Here is a 12,279-nt window from a genome sequence, read left to right on the forward strand (position 1 = left end):
CCTTGACTCCATGATCGGTGATCCGACACTTCTAGGTTTCCTGCCTTACATCCATCAGAGCCCGTCTGCGTATTTCTGAGAAAAGTAGCTTAAACAATGCTTATCTTTTACAAGATAAAGTCGTACGTTTACCGGCTATTTTAGGCTTACACTCAGTCGGCTGTGATTGCATTTTGGCTCACTTTATCAGCTTTTCCGTCCATTACATTCATCTGAAAATCTTTTCGCATAATCGGAGCTGCTTGGTTTAACTGAAATCAAGCTAAACGAGAAGCTGGTGTGTTGTTGTTTTTTTAATCACTGCGTCTTTTTGCAACTCGATTTGCACACGATTCTCAGGAATTGGTCTATCTGTCTAAAAAGCTGGAAGCAGTCGCCAGGTTGTGTTTGTAACCGATACTGGAGATGATAAGAAAAAATAACCAAACATGCTGATTAAAACACGATTCATTTTGTACGAGGGATCTCAGGTATAATATCAGGTTATTATTTCTAATCGTTGCCATGTATTTTCTTTCTACATCCCTAAACCTGTGTGTGTGTGTGCGCACGTGTGCACGTGTAGGCGTGTGCGTGTGTGTGTCCATGGTGTGTCTGCATGTGACCTGAAGCAGCTGAGCATGCTCCAGAATGTTGCTGGTCTGGAGATTGCAGGGCTTTGACAGCACAAAGCAACCGTGTGCTCTTAACATAGCTGTTAATCAGCACAAGTGTGATTAGGAGGTCACTTTCCAATATGCACTCAGTACACACACACACAAAAAATTAACCTAAGAGGGTGTATTTATGTCAAACACACAGAAAGGAGAACGTTTGTATGCAATAGAACTAGAGCCATTGAAAAAACAGGAATTCTGTTTTGTTTTTTTTCTCAGATTTCTTGACTTTTGAGTTTGGAAGACTAAAGTCAGAATTTGAAGAGTCAGAATTAAAAGAATAAAGTCAGAATTCTTCGACAAAAGTTAAAAAAAATAAAAAATAAAAAATTGTGGCCCAAATGCTCTTGCGTACATTTATATGCCCAGTTGAGACTGAACACACAAATAAACTCCCCGATACTCCAATATCTGATATTTGCTTAAAAATTCCAAATCATCATCAATTACTGTCAAGTCATGTATTTTTTTTACATCCAATTTTTACTTTTGCCAAAACTCATATATAATAATAATAATAATAAAAAACAGTAGAAGCCAACCCGCAAACTTCACCAGAACTAATCCTGCCACCATCGGCCCCCGCCGCACATTAACTCAACTCATACTGGGGTCACGTAGCGAAAACAACGACTCTCTGACTCGCCCGTCAGTGCCGTTTCTCAGGAGCTGACATCAGTTGTTTTGACTCCGTCCGAAATCGAACGGAACCGCACCGTCCCGCTAAGGTTAAACGCTCCAGCTCCAGAACCAATTGAAAACATGGCTCTCCACCAAGGCGTCCGCGCCGGGGGCCGCCGGGTATCGTCCAATTCCCAGAGACGCTTTTTTTCCTCGGCGCTCCAAATGCAAAGGGAGATTGGAAGCAAAGCGCTCAGCTGTGTTGGACGGAGATCATTTTTTGATACTGTGTAGAGATTGGAAAAGTGCAGGGGACGCACAAAATGCCTCTTCCACCGAACAAGTATAACTTAATCATGTATGACAGAAGGCAATACAGAAACGTTCAGGGCCCATTCAGAACCGTGTTTCACCTCCTGCTCACCCCACCCAGCTCCCGAGCTCCTCTGGCAGCGCTAGTGCTGTTAACACAGCCAAGCCTTTATGAGCTTTAGTTGTTAATTTCGATGATAAAAAAGAAGAAGAAAAAAAAAAACTCTCTTACAAGTTACTTCTGCGTTAGCAAAACCCCAAAATAACAATCCCGAGGCGAAAATAGCATTTCGCTTTTTTTCTTATATTATTATTATTTGAAAGCAGCAGGATATGAAAAACTGTCTTGACTAATGTCTATCAGCGGACTGAGTGGAGAGAGTGAATCTTTTCTCGAGCTTGTTTTCAGAGCCCGTCTCGGGGAACAGCTGTTGTTCATTCTGCTTGGCTGTGCCGGGGAAAAGATCACCAAATCGTGCTGTTTTCAGCCCAAATAGCTTACGCACAATTACTCTGCCGGGGATCTGTGTGCGTTGGCTCGCAGCGCGGGTCGCTGTAGTCCTCCCTTTGTTTTCTTAATAATTAGCTTGTGTTTTCACGAGGATGGGGGTGGCAAGCCTCTTCAAGGCTACTTCATCTACTGCTAGTCTGTCTGAGCCTCCTGACAACATCAAGCTGTCCAGCTTCATCCCCCCTCCTTTTCTCCTTCGTAATGCGAAAGGCCTTCATGAAAAGCTCAGGTGTTTATTTTTTTGTTTTTTGTTTTTTGACTTGATGCTATTTCTGCATAATTTGTCTTTCTCTTCCAAAAGTTTTCTGATCCCCAAATTTCTTCATCTGAGTGTTTGGGGACCTCATGATAGTCCTCTATGACTTGTTGTCGTATTTCACCGGGATTAATGCCGTACTAGCTGGTTTATATTCTTCATGATCATAAACAAATACACTGCCTCACAAAAGTGTTCATACTCTAGATATTTTCTAAATTCATCATATATCTAGCTCCCAGTCACAATAGCACATTTTGCAGGTACGATAATTGTCCCAGAAGTTATCGCGATAAACGATAATGTAGTTATATTGGATAATGGCTCAATAAAGCATATTTGCCCTCTCAAAGACCAATAAACTTTACTTTTGTGAAGAACTTAAGAGCCAGAAGATATTTTAAATATCCACATTAAAACATAACTTAACAACAACTAATAAGATGAGTAGGAAACACAGATAACTGAAATCATAAATAAAATGGATCACATGCCTCTGTAAACACATAACAATATTATAAAACAATATTAGTCAAGAAAATAAAAATGATCTAATTCATTAGTTGCTTATTGCAACAAACTTCAATGTATTATTGAAAATTCCTGCGATAGACAAATACAGAGTGGTTCCTATTTAAGGAAAATTTCAGGATAGACTAAAACAGAACTTTGGCATGAAGAAGCGTGGTAGTGACGGTATCATGCTGTGGGGAAGCTTTTCACCTTGCTGGGACATGTGTCCAAACTGAAAATAAATGAGGAATCTGTGCCTTAAGACTTGAAAATTACTGTTCATTTATGCTTTCCATCCATTCTGAGTGAGTTTGGTAAAAACTTAAGTCTGTAAATGTTCAATCAGATATATATCCCAGAAGACTGACCACCGTAGCCACACTGCATTGACTTCTCATGCCACATCTCTCCGATTATTTTTATTTGTGAACATTTTTGAGAATCCTTTCCCATCCACCGAACAATTATCTACCACTTTGTCTTGGTCTATTACATACAACTCTATTAAAAGGCATTAAATTTTCTTTTTGCGCAATTATATAAATACACAAGGGGCTGGAATATCCTTGCAGTGCATTTTGGGGTTTCATGATTCAGACGGAATTTTACATAAACCTAACCCAAAATCGTTCAAAGCTCAGCCAGTTCTAAAGCAAAACCAAAAAAAAAACAACAACAACAAAAAAAAAACCAAAAAAACAGAAGGAATCAATCAGTTTTGGAAAATGTGGGGAGATTCAAACAGAGAACTTTAATGTGAATCCAGTTTATGAGCTCCACTGCTAACTACACTTCCACTGTAAACATGTGGATCAATAGTCTGTGTTTGACCAGCAGTCAATGCGCTCTGTGGGAGGCAAACTCATTGATTCTCCACCTGCTCAGCCGCCTCAATCACCTTGACCTCGATGGGTCCTGTTGACACGGCCCCGCCTTAATTAAACCGAGCCGAAGCTACGCATCTGATAAAGCTTTCACACACAGGCAACGAGAAGTGACATATTTGGGAGCTCACAGCTGTTGCCCGTGGATTTGTACACACATTTTAGATGATAGATGAAGCGCCATGACTATAGACTACTTTCTTTAAGTATCTGAGCAAATGCTGCATCTCAAGGTAAATGGGCAAAGCTACTGAAAAAAGTTGCTGAGATGATAAACTTCGACTTTTAATGCATCGTCCTGGTCAGAATTTAGAAAGAACTGCAAGTTTTTTGCTCTGAAAAGTCGTTTGTGACGTATTATTAGTTACTTCTCCTGACAGGACTCTCCACTCAAAAGGAACGTGGTGATAAAAATTCAGCAAAAATGCACAATTTGTCAAAACAAACTAAAAATATTGTCAGCAGATGGATGACAAAATCTATCTACTGGCAGAACTTTCCAGAACTTCCCGATTAAAAAAACAAACAAACAAACAAACAAATTCAACTTTCGTTAGCAACTAGCATCAATCTGTAATTTCTCATAGGCACATGTGCTAATTTAAACAATATCTTTGACCTGTAGTGATTAAGTACTGTTGATTGTAGAGCTCAAATCAAAGATGGATCAAATGGCCAACCGCTAGCCTGTGCACTCTGGAGTTCAGCATTTTCCCTTAATCACCGAAATTACAACTGAGCAATGGAATATTATATTCCCAGGGTGTATGGACTGCACTTACTTAGTGCCTTGCAAGTCAAATCAAACACTCAAAGCACTTTTTACACTACAGTTCACATTTCATGCACAGTATCAGTCGGCAACTTGGGGCTGCAATCAAAACCGCAACCCTCCGATTGAGAGACAGCGAGTCTTCCCGCTGAGCCAAAGCTGTCAGTTCTCAATATATTGTGTAAGTAGCACTAGTCATCGTTGGGTTGCCTTCGCAGGAACTCAGTAGAAATGTTGGGGCGTCACTGCAAATACGACGCCCATTGACTGCCAAAAAATGGATTGTTCAAGTAGCTATAGTGAGAAATTACTTAAAAACTAACGGCAGTAATTTTGAGAGCAGTATAAACTGAATTACGGCGAAACAAACAAATTACGATAATGGAAGCTTCATTATTTTTTAAAGTCTTGGAAACCAAATTTAACCACGTTCCAAAAAGCCAGTGAGAATGTTTGCTGTGCTCCGTGCTAAGCTAACTGCTACTAGCAAAGTAAGCTAACAACAGTGTTCTTAATATTTTGTCTATTTAAACACTGAAGGGAACATGTTCACTAATGTATTCATATTTCTGTCAAACATTTAATGGCATAGAGAATACTTGAAGTTCAAATCTCACCTGGGATTTTCATTTTAGGAGACTTTTTTTGTTTAGTTTTTCAACTTGGAGCATATGTAGCATTAGCATTCCTTCATTTCAACTCCTTAAAAAAAATTAAAAATAAGAAAACTGTGGAGAGAGCTAATCATTATAATGATGTGAATGATGCCTTCAAAGATCCAGCAAAAATAAATCCAATAAGCACTACTGGTAACACAAAACACTGGTCAACAAATCAGAAGTTTTTCAGTGCCTTTATGTCAATAAATATTCTTCCATTGAATATTCGAAAGGGTTTCCCAATAAATATTACATCTATCCATCCATCCATTTTCTAACGCCCTTGTCCCTTAGTGGGGTCGGGAATAAATATTACATAAAATGTAACTAATAACCTTATTTTCTTTTTCACATTTATACAGTGAGCCCCTGTATAAATGTTCGTTACATGTTCAGTGTTCACAGATTCACATTTTTATTCATAGTGTCAGATCGAAAATATTTGAAAGAAAATGCAGTTTGGTAAGCTGAAAAACCCTTTGTGATGAAGCCAATCAGGAAGCATCATTTCTTTTCCTTGGCACTGATTGGCTGTACCCATAAGAGTGGAAGTAAAGAAACACTGTGGATGTTAGCTTCTGCTGTAGAGGTAAGATAGTTTAAACTGTGCACGTAAATACATATCGGGTTATATTTGGTGTTGAACTGAAACATTCATGGATTTCAGTTATTTACAGATTTGTGTTGTTTCATGTTAGAAACAAACGTCTTCTTCAATAATAGTTATTTTCCTGCCAGTGTTGGTCAGAGCGCCTTTGCAAAAGATTTCAGTGGAATTCACCTGCTAAACCTTTGGTTCAATCAGTCAATATTAGCATTTTTGGGCATATTTGTATTTTTTATTTTTTTTATAAATACACCTCATTCGTTTTTTTTTTGTTGTTGTTGTTTTTTTTTTGTTAGGGTTTAAAAATTTCACCATGGTAGATTTGGAAACTGTATCAACAATTCATGAGGTGATTACTGTTAGACAGCCACTGCCATAACTTACAGCGACGCTTTTCTTTTTTCTGGAACTACGAGAACTTCCACCTGCTGTTCAGTCGACAGAATGCAGGACCGAGGCGCTACGCTTCCTTACCATTTTTATCCGTTGCCTATTTAGTGTCTTTAGTCTTTGAAGGAAAACCATTCAGAGTTGCATAAAGCTGTCATTACACCCATATTCTTTACAACCAGTGGGAGTGCAACATGAAGAAAGTTATTCACCCATGGCACTTTGAGACACTAAATTAAATTGACTTCCAAACAGAGGAAAACACAGAATCAGTGGAAACTGAAGTGACTGGCAAAGAATCAGGATGACTAACGACTTCATACTCCCCTTTTTTTTTCTTTCCACCACTTGGCACAGGTATTCACCAAAGCTCAAGTGCAAACCAGTGTCAAACAATATTGATGTTTAATAGTTGTTCAGCATCCAAAAAAATGAGTAATAAATTTGGAGGACCATCTGTTGCATAAAGCAGTTTAAATTAGTGGAGCGAATGTCTGTGTTAGAGAAAGAAAGAGGGACGGCAGAGTCTGTAAACATAGTCTGAAAAAAAAAAGAATGAAAGGAAAAAGAAGCGTGATTGGTGTTGAGTTATCAATCATGGGGGTTGTTTTGTGAAAACGCGTGCAGCGAGCTTTCAAGATACACTATTTGCTCCAAATCATTTCACTCCGAATTCACCTTAAGAAGATTATTTTTAACAACAGGCTTAATATCTTGGAAGCTGGTGATTTAAAACTCCATCTTTTTTTTTTTTTTTTTTACATTTATGTGTAAAAACGAAAAGTTTCTTGTTGGATTTTGCTTTTGAAATGCTTCTAACTCCTATGTTGGAAGTTTCTTTTGTGCATAGATTTATCTACAACTGACCACATTAGCAGAACAAAATGCACGTTGGTGATCGTTTCCCACTTGCCCCCGGTGTGGACGGGGCTGTGGGAATGGGGTCACACCTGCACAGCCTGGCAGGGTTTGATAAATGATGTTGCTTTAAACTTTGGAGACCGTCATTTTTGGGAGCAACTGTTTACCATCCATTGAAGTATAATGGCTGTCTTTGAAGGCTCCGGCGCTCGGGACAGAGGCTGCCCTCTCTGTCTGCCGTTACGAGGGGAGGAGGAACCGGCCCCCGATTAGCTAATGACACGTTCTGCTTCGATTTGCCGTAATAGGACGAAGCAGGCCTCTGACATTATGTCTGGCATTTCCTACTCTGACTGCTCTGGAAGGTTTCTCAATTTTTTTTTTTTTTTTTTTTTTTTTTTTTTTCACAGATCAGATCAAATAAATCAGTTCGTCGCTGTTTCCCAAGAGTTTTCCTTCGCTAGAGCTCCCATGTCCAAGTATTGGAAGAGAATTTACAGTTTTGAAAAAGGTTTCATGCAAAAACTTTGAACTTCAGTCTTCAGCTGTGAACACTTTGTCAGCGCTAGTCCAAGTTAGCTGTCTTTCCATGCTAACTTGGAGAAGCCATGAGTAGATCCTTTTGTCATCTCTCTTATCAGATGAGGCTGCATGTCATGGAGCCTCTTCCCCTCATTTGTCTTTTAGGCTTGGAGCAATAACGTGACATGAGAGCGACAGCCTAGACTGCAGCTATCTTGCTAGAGACCGTTCCTAACCTAAACTGAAATACACCCCTCCCCCATCCACACACATACTCACACACACCAAAAAAACTGACTTAAAAGGATAGTTGTGAGGTTTTGTTGAAGGGTCATTATGTTACAAAGGTAGCAACTAGTCTGAGAAGGCAAAATGGACTTCTACGACCGTTAGAGTTTGTCTCAAAAAAGTTTGGAAGGCAAAGGCAATTTGAACAACTCACACTTGTGGCGGTTATTTTACAGAAATGGCTGATTATTTGCACAGGAAATGAAAACAGCGTAAACGAGCGGCTGGATCACAACAAAAATGTTACGGTTCAGCTGAAGAGCGGCTCCGTGTAAAGGGACTGCCAACTCCAACCGCTAGACCTGTTATTGTAAAGGAAAACCACCCGAATGTGTAGAGAGGAGTTTTCCCGAGCCTGGCCACACTGCTAGATGCTAGTGGAGAGGTCACTGGAAAAGTTACGCATGTTCCCGTTTATCAGTGTGCGGTTCATGTTGTGGTACACTATCTTCTACTTCCACTTCCAGTGCAAAAAGAAATAAAAAATCCTCGACCTCTCTGTACACATGACTATACCTTCACACCACACTGATCACATCAACAGTTGAAGGCCACGTTGGTCAGCGTCATCCTGAATTTATACTCAAAAGATATACTGCATTTAAGATATTAACTCCTTAGAGAGCTTCGACAGGAGTTCACTTCAATAATTCGGTGCTATCCCTTTAAGTTTCAGCAGGCTTGACGTATAAACACACAGTTTGGTACACAGAGTCGCAACAACAGAACTAAGCTATCCAATTGATGTCAATCCAAGCATGAAGTGGTTGTGTATTAGCTCATGATTAGCCCGAGCTGCCTGCAGCAAGTGAAACGAGCGTCCAGATTTTTTTTTTCTCTCCTTCTGCTTTCAAGGGGATTTCTGCAGATCATAACACACAGACTTATATAAACAATCAGCTTCTACTCAATTCATGTTGATTATCCTTCATGTACACTTGTGGTTTGAGCGTGGCTAAAGAATACCAGGCATATTTTGAAACATTATTGTATTTGGAAATATATATATATATTTTTTTGTAATTTTACATCAACCGTGAAAATTTATGTGCCTGCAACTATTATGTGTTGACATAAAAAATTGTACACTTTTTGCAATCAGCATATCTGCTCTAAGGAAGCACCTTTGCAAAACTTTTCCAGCCTTTAATTCATGGGAATGAGAGGCTATTTTCGTTTTACTGTAAATATAAAACCTCTCCTCTTTGAAATGCACTCGCTCCCTCGGCTAAACAACTCCAGGGTAAAGTTGCAACTATAACAAATGGGTTTAAATAACAACATGCAGCAGCAATCTCCTCACAGCACGGTGCATTGCGGTTGTCATTCATCACGCCACCGCAGCATAACGCAGGACTTCCACAACAATTACTTCAGTCATTAAACTCCCAACGTTGTTGTCGTTTTCCTGTGTGATAAGGGCGATTACTGGCCAGGCGAGGGCTAATCTTCTCTGATCTGCTCTGCGGTGAGGAGGGAAGCCAACCTCAGCTTGCCACTCACGGCTGAGCGGGCTGAGCGGCTTTGAACTGCGGTGTTTGACTGCTCCCTAGTGGCGGCTGGGGGGAACTTCACATCCTACTTTGAATTCGACTGAAGGATCCCTGCTTGTGATTTCGCATATTTAGTTAAATAACTTCTCCTCTTTGTCAAAGACATTAAATACGGATTAGTGTGTTGACAAAATGTGCAACAAATCCTAGAATCTCATTAATTAATTTATTAATGAAAAAAGATGGAAAAATAAATATAAATTAAAAAAAATACAATATTGATTTATGCTGAAAAATAAGACTAAAATACAAACTACTACAGTTGCTAAACATCAAACTAAAAGTTTGAATTTCTCTGATTTTTTTTGTAAAATAAATCTATGAATATGAGTCAGACTTCCTATTCCATATTACATTAGATACTATACATCAAACTACAGCAGCTAAATATCTCTGACGAACTACAATACATAGTTTACAAATAATCCCAATAAATCTGGATCATTTCTTTAGACAAAATAAGTACAATTAATCTATTTTAGATTTCTGTCCATCAAAACCACAACAAAACTTGTAAATGGACTCTGGGTCATCAAATTCTTTTCAGTGAAGAGAGAAGGGTTATAATTACCCTTTTTATTTTATTTGGAAGGTAATCAATAGTTTTAGTCATTGCTACATAAAACGTTCTAGAAACACGAAGAACGTTAATGCAACGTAAAAAATCGTTTGGAAGTTTAGAAAAAAAGAAGAAGTCCGAAAACAGATCCGTGTGGAATCCCACATTTGACAAAATGTTTGTGGTTACAATTAGCATAACAATTATATATTTGAATTTAATTTAATTGTAAAGCAATCTGTAAGTAAGTTTGTGCAACAGATTCTTGTGATAAAATGTTTTATCTGACTGTGAAAAGCTTTGTATAAATCTGAAATTCTTCAAGCAGACTCGTTATGACTTATGACTGAATTAATTTTTAGAAAGAAGCATTGCCTTTTCTGTGGAACGTTTTTCAGATTTTTTTTTTTAGCTTAGCTTATAGCCACATTCTGATCCTTTCATTCATTGACACCACCTAGTGACTCTACAAAAGAAAAGAAAGTCAAATAACCAAGAGTCCTCTGCTTGTTTATTCCACATTATTCTCACATACTTACAGTTTTACACTATAGTATTTCTGTAACATTCAGTTCATCTCAGTAGCTGTGTTACCTCCAGACAGGACAAATCAATAAAACAGCCATGGGGTAAATGTTTATCAGCTGTGATAAAATCCTACATAATCAAAAAAAAAAACTTCTTGTAAATGATGCGAATACTGAATCTTTCCACTTCCCTGACAGTCCGGTGCAGTATTTTACTCTCTTATGCTACATCATTCACATCATCGTAAAAAAAAAAAAAAAAAAAACGGAGGCTCCCCTCATCTCTTTACGGTACCCAACGCTGCCGTTAGCCTCAGGCACTCACATCAAGCCCCTCAGCCCTTCCGGCCCCACGCTGGCCGTAAACCTGGGCTCTGAATGCACCAGGCGAAAGAGATGAGAGGGGCTATCGGTGCGCCATAAACCGTTATTTTATCGCATCAGAACAGGAAACGAGGTGTGTGGGGAAAGATGGCTGCCGAGAAACAGCTTATTTTGTCTAAGAGCCCCTGCTTTATTTCCTTGTTTGCAACAACAACAAACAGCAAAAAAATAAGGAGAAAAAAAATTAATTGTGTGGTTTGGAAAAGTGTGAGGATAATATTCAAAGACGGGAGAAGGATATTTTATTCTGATCAACAAGTCAGTCGTAACCCCTAAACATTGCGTTGTTTTTCCAGTTTCACATAAAAAAAAATTATTAAAAATTTATGTTTTATTGCCTTGTGTGTCAAGAATTCATTAAAATATAGCTGGAATGGATACAAATGTACAAATAATGTATGTTTATTTAAAGATTAAAGTTTTATAACTCATGTGTGGCTTTAAATTATTCACATAGCTTGAAAGATGGGCTATATATATATATATATATATATACAATCCATTGAATCCAGGGGCGGATGTAGAAGAATAAAAGCCCCTGGGCTCGAGCTGGTTTGGTGGCCTCCTCTCACCCTCCCCCCAAAAAAATGCAATTATATTCAAAAATTAATATAAAAAATTGCTTTCACTCATTCAAATTACAGATATGCTTGAACATGACATGCAAAATGAGCCCATGACTTCATTATAAGGTGCAATGTTTGTAAAATGTGCCAACATTTTCTAAAGTCTGGCTCAGGTCGAGACCCTCAAAATGTAGTAATGAAGACATATATGTTTGTTTGTTCTTTTCTCTCTTACATTCTGTAAGCTGCATGCAACTAAATCTATCCAAGGTATTTCCATAAACCTGCACGCTCGTTTGCCAACGTGACTTAATCCACTGTGAGGAGACATCTGACTTTTTATGGGCCTGTCCAGCTGCTGAAGGTCCACAAACAGAGAGAAGCCTCCGTTGTCTGCCACTTCTTCCAGCACAAGTGAGCATACGTGTTGCATGTAGCCATCACTCACAGGTAAAAGAAACCGGCTCTCAATGACCTTGCATGTCTGCACACGAAGCTGTTTTTCTTCTTCTTCTTCTTCGTCTTACACGCAGACGCGCACACACAAAAGTCCTGAGGGCGATCATTTGTCATGTGGAGAGGAATCTTCAGTCATGCTCCTTTATGCTGAGGGCTCAGACTTAAGGCATTCCTCTGAAAATTTATGTCCAAACAGCTGTGGTCCCATCCGCCTCTGTGTGGAGCGAGAGGAAAATGCCGTCCCAGGAATTACGAGGGGCATCCAATCCATTCTACACCTCCAATCAACCTCCGAGTGTTCGCATAAGCACATGCAAGCCATTTTCCCGCTTTTTTTTTTTTTTTTTTTTTTTTTTGTGTTTGCAGCTGCTTGACTTCT

The 12,279-nt window shown here is 38.9% G+C and overlaps 1 protein-coding gene across 1 annotated transcript in view; it reads right to left on the bottom strand.

The window, feature by feature from the left end:
- Positions 1-4,991: 4,991 nt before the first annotated feature.
- Positions 4,992-12,279, bottom strand: part of c1d (C1D nuclear receptor corepressor) — a 21,326-nt gene continuing 14,038 nt past the window's right edge. Inside the window, exon 7 of the transcript XR_001422771.1 lies at positions 4,992-5,002. The gene's annotated coding sequence lies outside the window, so the exon portion shown is untranslated. The remainder of the gene's footprint in view (positions 5,003-12,279) is intronic.

This window comes from Poecilia latipinna, unplaced genomic scaffold (assembly GCF_001443285.1).
Source record: "Poecilia latipinna isolate Pla-1442-1.1 unplaced genomic scaffold, P_latipinna-1.0 Scaffold2786, whole genome shotgun sequence".
NCBI lineage: Eukaryota > Metazoa > Chordata > Actinopteri > Cyprinodontiformes > Poeciliidae > Poecilia > Poecilia latipinna.